Here is a 13,972-nt window from a genome sequence, read left to right on the forward strand (position 1 = left end):
AGCAAGCAGATTTTTCATGAGGCCATATGTTGGTGCCTCGCAGACGGGGAGGAGAATCGCCCTTCATTTGGCAGCGTTCGCTTCTCCTTCCAGCTCGTTGGCCACGAACTATTGGTCAAGTCGCTCCACAAAGGTTTCCCAATCATCTCCCTCCGAGAATTTCTCCAGGGTGCCCACTGTTCTCTGCATAATTGGGTTCGTCATCTGTATCTCGTTGCCAGTTGTTGTATATGAATAAAGAGTCCGACTGGATACCGTGAGCTCAAAGTAAAGTGTGAGCTTTTATTGCAGGTCTCCAGAGTGCCTCTCCAGTCTGTGAGGCCTCCTTAAGTATCTGTGCTCCCAAGGGATTGTGGGATCCCTTGGGACTCCAGGGGATGAGCCCTCTGGTGGCTGTACAAGGTACATACAAGATCACATACATAACAGATACCATCCTTTATTTCCTTTGTTAGTCACGGATGGCTATCCCTTCTCTTACAGTCCTTCCTTCTCATATATTTTTGTTGTGAGTTGTGAAATATCTCCTTCAATGTCTGCTGCTGCTCATCAACCATCCCACACTTTAATCTATTTACCCAGTCCATTTTAGCCAACTCTACCTTCATACCTTTGTAGTCTCCTTTATTTAAGCTTAGGACACTGGTTTGAGATCCAACTTTCTCACACTCCAACTGAATTTGAAATTCAACCATGCTGTGGTCATTCATTCCAAGGGAATCCTTTACTAGGAGATTGTTTATTAATTCTGTTAAAGTGGTTACCAGGAAGAATAGTGATGATATGTGGCCCTCGCACATATTTGCTCAAGATGTTTGATCATGGAACGGTTAGGTTTGTTCACATTGACCATATTTTACCTTCAGTTGTGGAACAAGTTGAAAGTTGGAATGATTCGATTATTTCTGATGGGTCGGATATTCTTGTTCCAAGTCGAGTACCAGTAGCAAATCCTACATCAGATGTACTAGAAACAAGTCCAAGAGAAAGCCAGAATGTAAGTCTGAGTCCGAGTCAGGCAGGCAAACAGTCGGAAGTTGTAGAGAGTCAAATTGTAGATCAAGGGTTGCCCTTGGAGGAAAACACTCCTCAGGATCAGTCTGGAATGGGTCTAAGTTCGACACCAAGTTTGGAAGGTTCTGTTCGAGAGTGAAGGTATCCTCTTTGAAACAGAAAACAAGTGGTTAAGTTTGATTTGTAAATATGGCAAAATACGTCCATATCTTTTGTTGGGTATAATCATGCAAGTTATGTATAATGATTATTTTGTTATGATTATGTCTTCATTAAGGAGGGAGTAGTGTAATATAGAGCTCCATCTAATGGACTACTGCTCCACCTAGTGGACTATTGTGGTAATGCAACTGCTGAAGTCAATAAAATAAAAGCCACTTGATGTGTTGGAGCCATCTTGTAGTGTGTGTTGTTAGTGATGTCGTAAAGAATATATCACATACTCTTCTTCAAGAATGGCTGAAGCAGCAGCAGTCTCATGGGGATATTAGCAGGTGGAAGGGATCTCAGATTTCCAGATGCACCTCTAGAGGTCCTTTTGGCAGAAATCAGGGCCTGAAGAGCATGATTGTTGGGCATTGAGGCAGGAAGCCCTATACAAGGGTGATGCATGCTGTCTGGTGGGAGGTGATAGAGGCAGTCAGTGATGTCTCTGTCAGCCCAAGAGCTGCCATGCAGTGCAGAAAGAGCCTCAAGAGCACTATAGATATGTTGTTATTGCACTGAGCATAATCAGTCTGCTTACAACTGCATACGGGAACTCTGTGTTTGCAGCCAGTTAAATCGACGGATTCATATTTCTTGCCCCATCAGTCACCATAGTTCCCCAAAAGATGGAAGTCTTCTGATTTAAATGCACACATGTGATGACTCTGAAAGATTGATAATTCCTAAGCGTTCCACACTCCCCAGTCTTGCTACTTTCTCTGTATCAGTCTTCCTTATGCTATCTCATGGCGATTGTAGGAGACTGCAAGTTGGGTCTAGCTCATCTCAAAATTAATTAGCATTGCAATATTAGCACTAGGGAGCAGTTGCTTGCTCTAAGTTGGTGTCTTTGCTAGTAGCTCTGTTTTGAGCAATTCTTCAGGAATGATATTGATACTTGCTTTAGAATTCTCATTGTGTTTTTCTCACAGCAGTATTTTTGAGTGAAGTTACATGGACATCAACTTAATTACCTGTAGAAAGCAGCAAGTTAGGGGGTGGAAAAGGAGAGATACGAGGATAGATGAATATTTTGGAGTTTTGCCTGAATCTTTGATGATTAGATAATATCTACCAAGAACTTTCTCTCAGGAAATTAAATGCATAAGGTAGACTGTGGAAGGCACAGGTTTAATGGACTTAATGACCTGGTTTTGTAATATTATGTTCCCCTTAAATTCCACCATAACAATATTTAAGATGACAGCTTTTTGCCTCCGGAGGGGGTTGGCAGCTCACAGACCATAAAGGGGTTTCCCTTGGGCCCTGCCGATTTTAACTGCAGGACCTGATTAACATTTTGTGTCTCTGTTTCCTGGAGGGAGCCAGCCAGATTGAGAGGCTGGCTGGCTATTGGGCCAGTAGGTCTTCGGCACCGGGCCACAGTCGGAGCGGAGTGGAGGAAGGAGGGATCGCAGAGACCAGGGATGGGGCGCAAGATTGGGAGTCGTGAGCCAGGCAACATCATGGAGGTGGGGCGGGGAGTGGAGGGGGGTGTTCGGAACTGGGGTGAAGAAGATCAGGAGTCGTGAGCTGGGAGAGTACGGGTGACCGGAACAGAGGGAGGAAGACTGGGAGTCGAGAACCGGGCAACATCGTGGAGGCTGGGAGGGGTGGGGGGTGAAGAAGATCGGGAGTCGTGAGCCGCAGGAGATTGGGGAGGCTGCAGCAGGGGGAAGAAAATCGGGAGTCCTGACCTGGATGAGATTGGGGTGATCAGGGGTCGGGTGAAACATAGAAACATAGAAACATAGAAAATAGGTGCCGGAGTAGGCCATTTGACCCTTCGAGCCTGCACCGCCGTTCAATGAGTTCATGGCTGAACATGCAACTTCAGTACCCCGTTCCTGCTTTCTCGCCATACCCCTTGATCCCCCTAGTAGTAAGGACTTCATCTAACTCCTTTTTGAATATACTTAGTGAATTGGCCTCAACAACTTTCTGTGGTAGAGAATTCCACAGGTTCACCACTCTCTGGGTGAAGAAATTCCTCCTCATCTCGGTCCTAAATGGCTTCCCCCTTATCCTTAGACTGTGTCCCCTGGTTCTGGACTTCCCCAACATTGGGAACATTCTTCCTGCATCTAACCTGTCTAACCCCGTCAGAATTTTAAACGTTTCTATGATGTCCCCTCTCATTCTTCTGAACTCCAGTGAATACAAGCCCAGTTGATCCAGTCTTTCTTGATAGGTCAGTCCCGCCATCCCGGGAATCAGTCTGGTGAACCTTCGCTGCACTCCCTCAATAGCAAGAATGTCCTTCCTCAGGTTAGGAGACCAAAACTGTACACAATACTCCAGGTGTGGCCTCACCAAGGCCCTGTACAATTGTAGCAACACCTCCCTGCCCCTGTACTCAAATCCCCTCGCTATGAAGGCCAACATGCCATTTGCTTTCTTAACCGCCTGCTGTACCTGCATGCCAACCTTCAATGACTGATGTACCATGACACCCAGGTCTCTTTGCACCTCCCCTTTTCCGAATCTGTCACCATTCAGATAATAGTCTGTCTTTCTGTTTTTACCACCAAAGTGGATAACCTCACATTTATCCACATTATACTTCATCTGCCATGCATTTGCCCACTCACCTAACCTATCCAAGTCGCTCTGCAGCCTCATAGCATCCTCCTTGCAGCTCACACTGCCACCCAACTTAGTGTCATCCGCAAATTTGGAGATACTACATTTAATCCCCTCGTCTAAATCATTAATGTACAGTGTAAACAGCTGGGGCCCCAGCACAGAACCTTGCGGTACACCACTAGTCACTTCCTGCCATTCTGAAAAGTCCCCATTTACTCCTACTCTTTGCTTCCTGTCTGACAACCAGTTCTCAATCCATGTCAGCACACTACTCCCAATCCCATGTGCTTTAACTTTGCACATTAATCTCTTGTGTGGGACCTTGTCGAAAGCCTTCTGAAAGTCCAAATATACCACATCAACTGGTTCTCCCTTGTCCACTCTACTGGAAACATCCTCAAAAAATTCCAGAAGATTTGTCAAGCATGATTTCCCTTTCACAAATCCATGCTGACTTGGACCTATCATATTACCTCTTTCCAAATGCACTGATATGACATCCTTAATAATTGATTCCATCATTTTACCCACTACCGATGTCAGGCTGACCGGTCTATAATTCCCTGTTTTCTCTCTCCCTCCTTTTTTAAAAAGTGGGGTTACATTGGCTACCCTCCACTCCATAGGAACTGATCCAGAGTCAATGGAATGTTGGAAAATGACTGTCAATGCATCCACTATTTCCAAGGCCACCTCCTTAAGTACTCTGGGATGCAGTCCATCAGGCCCTGGGGATTTATCGGCCTTCAATCCCATCAATTTCCCCAACACAATTTCCCGACTAATAAGGATTTCCCTCAGTTCCTCCTCCTTACTAGACCCTCCGACCCCTTTTATATCCGGAAGGTTGTTTGTGTCCTCCTCAGTGAATACCGAACCAAAGTACTTGTTCAATTGGTCCGCCATTTCTTTGTTCCCCGTTATGACTTCCCCTGATTCTGACTGCAGGGGACCTACGTTTGTCTTTACTAACCTTTTTCTCTTTACATATCTATAGAAACTTTTGCAATCCGTCTTAATGTTCCCTGCAAGCTTCTTCTCGTACTCCATTTTCCCTGCCCTAATCAAACCCTTTGTCCTCCTCTGCTGAGTTCTAAATTTCTCCCAGTCCCCGGTTCGCTGCTATTTCTGGCCAATTTGTATGCCACTTCCTTGGCTTTAATGCTATCCCTGATTTCCCTTGACAGCCATGGTTGAGCCACCTTCCCTTTTTTATTTTTACGACAGACAGGAATGTACAATTGTTGTAGTTCATCCATGCGGTCTCTAAATGTCTGCCATTGCCCATCCACAGTCAACCCCTTCAGTATCATTCGCCAATCTATCCTAGCCAATTCACGCCTCATACCTTCAAAGTTACCCTTCTTTAAGTTCTGGACCATGGTCTCTGAATTAACTGTTTCATTCTCCATCCTAATGCAGAATTCCACCATATTATGGTCACTCTTCCCCAAGGGGCCTCGCACAACGAGATTGCTAATTAATCCTCTCTCATTACACAACACCCAGTCTAAGATGGCCTCCCCCCTAGTTGGTTCCTCGACATATTGGTCTAAAAAACCATCCCTTATGCACTCCAGGAAATCCTCCTCTACCGTATTGCTTCCAGTTTGGTTAACCCAATCTATGTGCATATTAAAGTCACCCATTATAACTGCTGCACCTTTATTGCACGCACCCCTAATTTCATGTGATCGGAGTCCGGAGGCCACAAGGAAGATCAGAGACCAGAACTTGGGGGAGATTGGAAGGATGGGGGTGTTGAGATTGGATGCCTCGTAGAGGAGATTGAATAGGTCAGGGGGATATCGGAATGGTTGGTGGGGCTAGATCGGAATGTTTGCGGGGGTGTCTGATCACAAGGGGGAACTGGTGAAGCAGGTAAACTGGATCCAACAGGTAAGTGGAAAGGCCCTTACCTCCTGGATCCAGCAGTCCTCGCCTCTCTTCAACTGCTAGATTTCCCAAGGCCCACGAAACCCGTCCGGCCAGGGTACCAACTGTTATGCTCATAATAAAGTGATACGACTGTATGCAATGAGTAAGTGTGACCTTAGCTCCTTTAATTAAACTCCAGAATGCTGGTATAGGATGGACGGTCTGCTTATATACAGTGCTCCCAAGGGATGCTGGGATCCCTTGGGACTCCAACAGGTAGGCCCTCTGGTATGATACAGGTTGCCAAGGGTTATATACATAACATCACTTCCTCCCAAAGTCAATAGTACACTTATTTACAGGGTGAGACGATCTGGAGCTTTTTGCTACCTTGTCGATCGTCTCAGTACAAATGCAGGTGTGGGTGAGTTGGTTGGTTCTTCGCTGAGCAGCTGGCCTTGCTGGGCTGCTGGGGATGGTGAGTTCAGCTTCGTGGTCAACTGTGATGTCGGGTGCCACTTGTGTGTGTGTTGGAGGGTCGAAGCTGGTGGTGTCCTCTTCGGGTTGCTCGTGGCTGTTTGTGAATCGCAATTTGGTTTGGTCCAAATGCTTTCTGCACGTTTGTCCATTGGTCAGTTTGACCTGAAACACCCTACTCCCTTCTTTGGCTATGACAGTGCCAGCAAGCCATTTGGGACCATGTCCATAGTTGAGTACAAATACAGAGTCATTGACTTCAATATCGCATGACAAGTTTGCGCGATCATGGTACATGCTTTGTTGATGCCGCCTGCCCTCGACATGATCATGGAGATCAAGGTGGACAAGAGAGAGCCTTGTTTTGAGCCCCCTTTTCATGAGCAGCTCGGCTGGGGGAAACCCCGGTGAGCGAGTGGGGTCTGGTGCGGTAACTGAGCAGGACTTGGGACAGGCGGGTCTGCAGGGAGCCTTCCGACACACATTTCAAGCTTTGCTTGATGGTTTGGACTGCCCGTTCTGCCTGGCCGTTGGATGCGGGCTTGAACGGGACAGATGTGACGTGCTTGATCCCATTGTGGGTCATAAATTCCTTGAATTCAGCACTGGTGAAACACGGTCCATTGTCGCTGACAAAGACATCCAGCAGGCCGTGTGTGGCAAACATGGCTCATAGGCTTTCAATGGTGTCAGTGGACGTGCTTACAGACATTATTACACATTCAATCCATTTTGAATAAGCATCCACAAGAACCAAGAACATTTTGCCTAGGAATGGGCCAACGAAGTCAACGTGGATCCTAGATCATGGTTTGGAGGGCCATGACCACAAACTTAGCAGTGCCTCCCTGGGTGCATTGCTCAGTTGAGAGTAAGTGTTGCATTGGCACACGCAAGACTCCAAATCCTGCCTCTAATCTGTCCAATCCTGTCAGAATTTTATATGTTTCTATGAGATCCCCTCTCATTCTTCTAAACTCCAGTGGATACAAGCCCAATTGATCCAGTCTCTCCTCATATGTCAGTCCTGCCATCCTGGGAATCAATCTGGTGAACCTTTGCTGTACTCCCTCAATAGCAAGAATGTCCTTCCTCAGATTAGGAGACCAAACTGAACACAATATTCCAGGTGTGGCCTCACCAAGGCCCTGTCCAACTGCAGTAAGACCTCCCTGCTCCTATACTCAAATCCTCTAGCTATGAAGGCCAACATGCCATTTGCCTTCTTCACCACCTGCTGCACCTGCATGCCAAACTTCAATGACTAATGTACCATGACACCCAGGTCTCGTTGCAGCTCCCCTTTTCCTAATCTGTCACCATTCAGATAATATTCTGTCTTCCTGTTTTTGCCACCAAAGTGGATAACCTCACATTTATCCACATTATAATGCATCTGCCATGCATTTGCCCAATCATCTAACCTGTCCAAGTCACCCTGCAGCCTATTAGTATCCTCCTCATAGCTCACACCGCCACCCAGCTTAGTGTCATCTGCAAACTTGGAGATATTACATTCAATTCCTTCATCTAAATCATTGATGTATATTGTAAATAGCTAGGGTCCCAGCATTGAACCCTGTGGCACCCCACTAGTCACTGCCTGCCATTCTGAAAAGGGCCCATTTATTCCGACTCTCTGCTTCCTGTCTGCTAACCAGTTCTCTATCCACGTCAATACATTACCCCCAATACCATGTGCTTTAATTTTGCACACTAATCTCTTGAGTGGGACCTTGTCAAAAGCCTTTTGAAAGTCCAAATATACCACATCCACTGGTTCTCCCTTGTCCACTCTACTAGTTACAACCTCAAAAAATTCTAGATTTGTCAAGCATGATTTCCCTTTCATAAATCCATGTTGACTTGGACCGATCCTGTCACTGATTTCCAAATGTGCTATTTCATCTTTAATAATTGATTCCAACATTTTCCCCACCACTGATGTCCCTCCTTTTTTAAAAAGTGGTGTTACATTAGTACTCTGGGATGCAGCCTATCAGGCCCTGGTGATTTATAGTCCTTCAATCCCATCAATTTCCCTAACACAATTTCCTGACTAATAAGGATTTCCTTCAGTTCCTCCTTTTCGCTAGACCCTTGAACCCTTAGTATTTCCAGAAGGTTATTTGTGTCTTCCTTAGTGAAGACAGATCCAAAGTATGAAATTAATGTTGCAGTAGAGGAGGGGGGGAGTAGAGATATTGGATAGGAAAGAAATAGATAGAAAGGAGCTGTTAAATAGATTGGTCTCACTCAAAGTTAGCAAGTCACCCAGTCCTGATGGGATGCATCCTAGGTTGCTGAGGGAAGCAAGAATGATGATAGAAGAAGCTCTGACTACAATCTTTCAATCCTCCTTGGATATGGGAGTGGTGCCAGAGGACTGGAGGATTGCAAATGTTACACCCCTGTTCAAAAAAGGGGAGAGGGATAAACCTGGTAACTGCAGACCAATCAGTCCAATATCATGGGAAAACTATTAGAGACCATTGTCAAGGACAAAATTAATTCTCACTTGGAGAAGCAGGGTTATTACAAGACAGCCAGCATGGATTTGTTAAAGGGAAATCGTGTCTGACTAACCTGATTGAGTTATTTGATGAAGTAATGGAAAGGGTTGATGAAGGTAGTATAGTAGATGTTATTTATATGGACTTTCAAAAGGCATTTGATGAAGGACCACATAATAGACTTATTCAGAAAATAGAAGAATATGTTATTAAAGGAACAGTGCTAACATCGGTACATATTTGGCTGAGGAATAGGAGGCAGAGAGTAGTGGTGAGAGGATGTTTTTCTGACTGGAGAGAAATATGCAGTGTGGTCTCCCAGGAGTCGGTATTCAGACCATTGCTTTTCTTGTTAGATATAAATGACCTGGACTTGGATATAGGAGTACAATTTTAAAGTTTGCATGTGATATAAAACTTGGCAATGTTGTAAATAGTGAGTAGGATAATAGCAGACTTCAGGAGGACATAGACAGACTGGTAAAATGGCAGATACAATTTCATGCAGATAAGTGTGAAGTGATGTACTGTGGGAGAAACAACATGGAGAAGCAGTATCATCTAACGATGTAACATTTGTACTGTATTTCTTTTGCGCATGCGTCTGTCAAGTCCGCCCCGCGATGCCTCCCGCCGGAATCGGAAGTTCCAGACTGGAAGTGCGGCCCCACTCTCATTCCACGTGGCCGAGAGCAGTGGCGGGGGGGTCAAGAGTGGCGGCAGGCAGAGATGCGGTGGGGGGCCGAGAAGGCCCGTGGGCGGCCGAGAGCGGAGGCGGCAGGCAGAGATACGGCGGAGGACCGAGAGGGCTGATGGGCAGAGAAGCGGTGGGGGGCTGAGAGGGGGGTGGAAGAGAGAGAAAGTCTGGGGGAAGGAGAGGGAGAGAGAGACTGCGGGGAGAGGGGGAGAGAGAGAGAGAGACTAGGAGAGAGGGAGAGAGAGAGGCTGGGGGAAGAGAGAGAGAGTGGGGGAGAGAGAGACTGGGCGAGGGGGAGAGAGAGAGACTGGGTGAGAGGGAGAGAGACTGGGGGGGGGGGGGTGAGAGACCTGGGGGAGGGGGAGGGAGACATGGGTGGGGGGAGGGGGTTGGAGGGTTGAGAGGAGACTCAGGGAAGATAGATCACGTTCTTCCAAACCGCTACAAGGGAGATCATTGGAGTGGATGAAATACATAAGTCATGACATTGTCACTATTCACCATACCTAATAAACCTGTTAACAATCCATACACAATGCCCTGTTAATGGTGGGGTGGGCGGGGTAAGGTCATGCACTTCGGCTGGGGGAGGGTTGCACTTGCACTGGGGTAAGGCATTTTGGCTGGGAGAAAGATGCACTTGGACTGGGGTAAGGCACTTCAGCTGAGGGAGGCATGCACTTGGACTGGGGTAAGGTACTTCGGCTGAGGGAGGCATGTACTTGGACTGGGGTAAGGCACTTTGGCTGTCTTCTGGGGAGCTCTGTCCTCTGTCACTTCAGGAAGTTAAAGTGAATCAAGTTAAAATTTGCAAAGTCAGTGAGACCTTGAGATGGGCGGTTCCAGTTACACATCCCAGTGAAACTTCAGGGTGTGGCTTATCCTCCAAGGGGACCAATCATAGACAAAGGATGGAGTATGGCGACCATTTACACAGTACAAATAAACACGTCCATAATCTAAATGGTACTATTTTGAAGAACATGCAAGAGCAGAGTGACTTGGCATATTCACAAAACTTTGAAGGCAGCAGGACAAGTTGATAAGGTGGTTAAGAAAGCGTATTGAATACTTGGTTTTGTAAATAGAGGCATTGATTACAAAAGCAAAGAAATCATACTAAACTTTTACAAACCTCTGGTTATGCCTCAGCTGGAGAATTGTGTACAATTCTGAGCACCATACTTAAGGAAGAATATCAAGGCCTTGGAGATATCAACGATAAGGGACTTCAGTTATATGGAGATTGGAGAAGGTGAGATTGTTCTCATTAGAGCAGAGAAGGAGACCAATTATGAGAGGTCTTGATAGAGCACATAGGGAGAAACTATTTCCTCTGGCAAGTGGGTTGGTAACCAGAGGTCATAAATTTAAAATAATTGGCAAAATAACTAGAGGGAAAATGAGGAGAAATGTTTTCACACTGAGAGTTGTTAAAATCTGGAACGCACTACCTGCATCAGATTCCATAAGAACTTTCAAAAGGCAATTGGACATGTACTTGAAGAGGACTAATTTACAGGATTATGGGGAAAAAGCTGGGGTGTGGGCAGCTCTTTCAAAGAGCCAGCACAGGCATGATGGGCCTAATGGTCTGCTTCTATGCTGTAAGATTCTATGATTCTAACATAATTCTGTATATATTTTATTCACAGAATGTTCCATATTAGTAATAATGTTTGCAGTGTTATGTTGATATTTGCAGTCAAAATCAGCCTGGGTAGTCTTCTAAGTTTGCTTCAGAATGTCCTGTGATTTTTTTCTTCACTGGCACACATGCACAAAAATGTGGAATATGTACTGCTAGTCCCATCATTTGAGGTTATCCCAGAATTGGCCACAATTGTCTGCTGTGTATATGTAAATAGCACATTTCATGACCACCATACGTCTCAAGGCGCTTTACTGCCGATGAAGTACTTTTGGAGTAAAGCCACTATGGGAAACGTGCCAGCCAATTTGCGCATAGCAAGCTCCCACAAACAGCAATGTGATAATGACCGGATAATCTGTTTTTGTTATGTTGATTGAGGGATAAATATTGGCCAGGACGCCTGCTCTTCTTCAAAATATTGCCATGGGATCTTTTACATCCACCTGAGAGAGCAGACAGGGCCTCGGTTTAACGGCTCATCTGAAAGATGGCAATACCGACAGTGCAGCACTCCCTCAATACTGCACTGGAGTGTCAGCCTAGATCTATGTGCTCAAGTCCCTGGAGTGGGACTGAACCCACAACTTTCTGGTGCAGAGGTGAGTGTGCTACCCACTGAGCCACAGCTAACATTGTACACTGGAGTTCAAGCACATGCGCAGTTGCACTTGCAGTCACTTGGGGACTTGCAATAGCTCAGGATTAAGCAGGCACCCAACAACAGGTAAACATGTTCTTGAGGTTCAAGCGTATCAAGTTGGGGCTAAGCACTGAGTTGGGTTTGGGTTAGCTTGGTAGAGAAACTGGATGAGAATCAGATGTAGGACAGATTGGATCATTCACTTATTGTATTGCCTGGCACCAGAATCAGCCCTTATGTTTTTTACACAAATATGTAACTTGGGTTAATTTTGTTATCTTTATTTTTATTTCAGTAGTTTTATATGATAAAAGTAAGTCCACAATTCACTAATACTTACAATATAACAATAATTCAACTATTGATTACTACCTAATATTTGGGATCAACATCAACTTGGAAATGTGATTATTGCAGGACATACACCTACATTTCAGATTGGTTTTGAATTATCAGCTTTTTGCAGCCATGTCAACTCTTTGTGAAGTTGTTTGTCAGCCTTTGTGAGGTTCCTATTTGGCATGAATGCTGCTGACCTCTTTTTAATTAGTTACACACAAATGAAAACTTTCTCTCATGGCTGTCAGAGCCTTAAGTAAAGCTAATTGGTTCCCTGTGGTGTTACTCCTGTGGAGCACAACAATTGGAGGGCTCGGAGCACGGCAATTGGGAGGCAAAGATCAGAGTCGGGGGTGGGGGGGTGGTCGGATCATGGCAATTGGGGAGGCAAAGATCAGGGCACGGTGGCAAGAGAGGTTGGCGCATGGCAATCGGGAGGGAGGGAGGCAAAGATTGGATGTGGTGGGAGGTTCGGCCGATTGCGGCAGCAAGGAGAGGCTGCGATCTGAAGAAGGTTTGGTTGAAAGGCCAGGGGAAGCACGCCTGCTCCTTCTGGCTCAAAAGCAGTGCTGGAAAAGTACTTGCATGTTGGATCTGGCTGCTCCCTTATTCATTTAGCTGCCGTGTTTCCTGAGACCTGGAAAACCTAGCCAGCCTCTTGATAGTGGGACACAGACAGGCCACGCAACCCACTTCTGTACTAACGGCTGCAAGCAGGTAGATGGCGGGTTTGGGCCGCGTTCCGAGATTTTACATTTTTAACCTTTCCCCCGACCCACTTTGTTTTATATTTGTTCCTGAGATGTGGGCATCGCTGGCAAGACCAGCATTTATTGCCCATCCCTAATCACCCTCAAGAAGGTGGTGGTGAGCCGCCTTCATTAATTGCTGCAGTCATTTTGGTAAAGGTACTCCCACAGTGCCGTTCGGGAGGAAGTTCCAGGATTTTGACTCAGCGATGATGAAGGAACGGCGATATATTTCCAAGTCAGGATGGTGTGTAACTTGCAAGGGAACTTGCAGGTGATGGTGTTCCCATGCACCTTCTGCCCTTGTCCTTCTCGGTGGTAGAGGTCGCAGGTTTGGGGAGTGCTGTCACAGAAGACTTGGCGAGCTGCTGCAGTGCATCTTGTAGATGGTATTCACTGCAGCCACAGTGCACGGGTGGTGGAGGGAGTGAATGTTTAAGGTGATGGATGGGGTACCAATCAAGTGGACTGCTTTGTCCTGGATGATGTTGAGCTTGCTGAGTGTTGTTGGAGCTGCACTCATCCAGGCGCGGAGAATATTCCATCACACTCCTGACTTGAGCCTTGTAGATCATAGATTGTGGAGTCAGGAGGTGAGACACATTGCAGAATACCCAGCCTCTGACCTGCTCTTGTAGCCACAATATGACTGGTCCAGTTAAGTTTCTGGTCAATGGTGACCCTCAGGATGTTGATGGTGGGGATTCGGCAATGGTAATGCCATTGAATGTCAAGGGGTGGTGGTTAGACTCTCGCTTGTTAGAGATAGTCAATGCCTGGCACTTGTGTGGTGCGAATGTCACTTGCCACTTATCAGCCCAAGCCTGAAAGTCGTCCGGGTCTTGCTGCATATAGGCATGCACTGTTTCATTCTGAATGGAACTGAACACTGCAATCATCAGTGAACGTCCCCACTTCTGATCTTATGATGGAAGTGTGGTCATTGATGAAACAGCTGAAAATGGTTGGTCCTGCATCACTGCCCTGAGGAACACCTGCAGCGATGTCCTGGGGCTATGACGATTTGCCTCCAACAACTGCAACCATCTTCCTTTGTACTAGGTATGATTCCAGTCAGTGGAGAGTTTTGCCCTTGATTCCCATTGACTTCAATTTTACTAGGGCTCCTTGATGCCACACAAATGCTGCCTTGATGTCAAGGGCAGTTACTCTCACCTCACTTCTGGAATGTTTGGACTAAGGCTGTAATCTCAAGCC

Source organism: Pristiophorus japonicus, chromosome 4 (assembly GCF_044704955.1).
Source record: "Pristiophorus japonicus isolate sPriJap1 chromosome 4, sPriJap1.hap1, whole genome shotgun sequence".
NCBI classification, from domain to species: Eukaryota; Metazoa; Chordata; class Chondrichthyes; family Pristiophoridae; genus Pristiophorus; species Pristiophorus japonicus.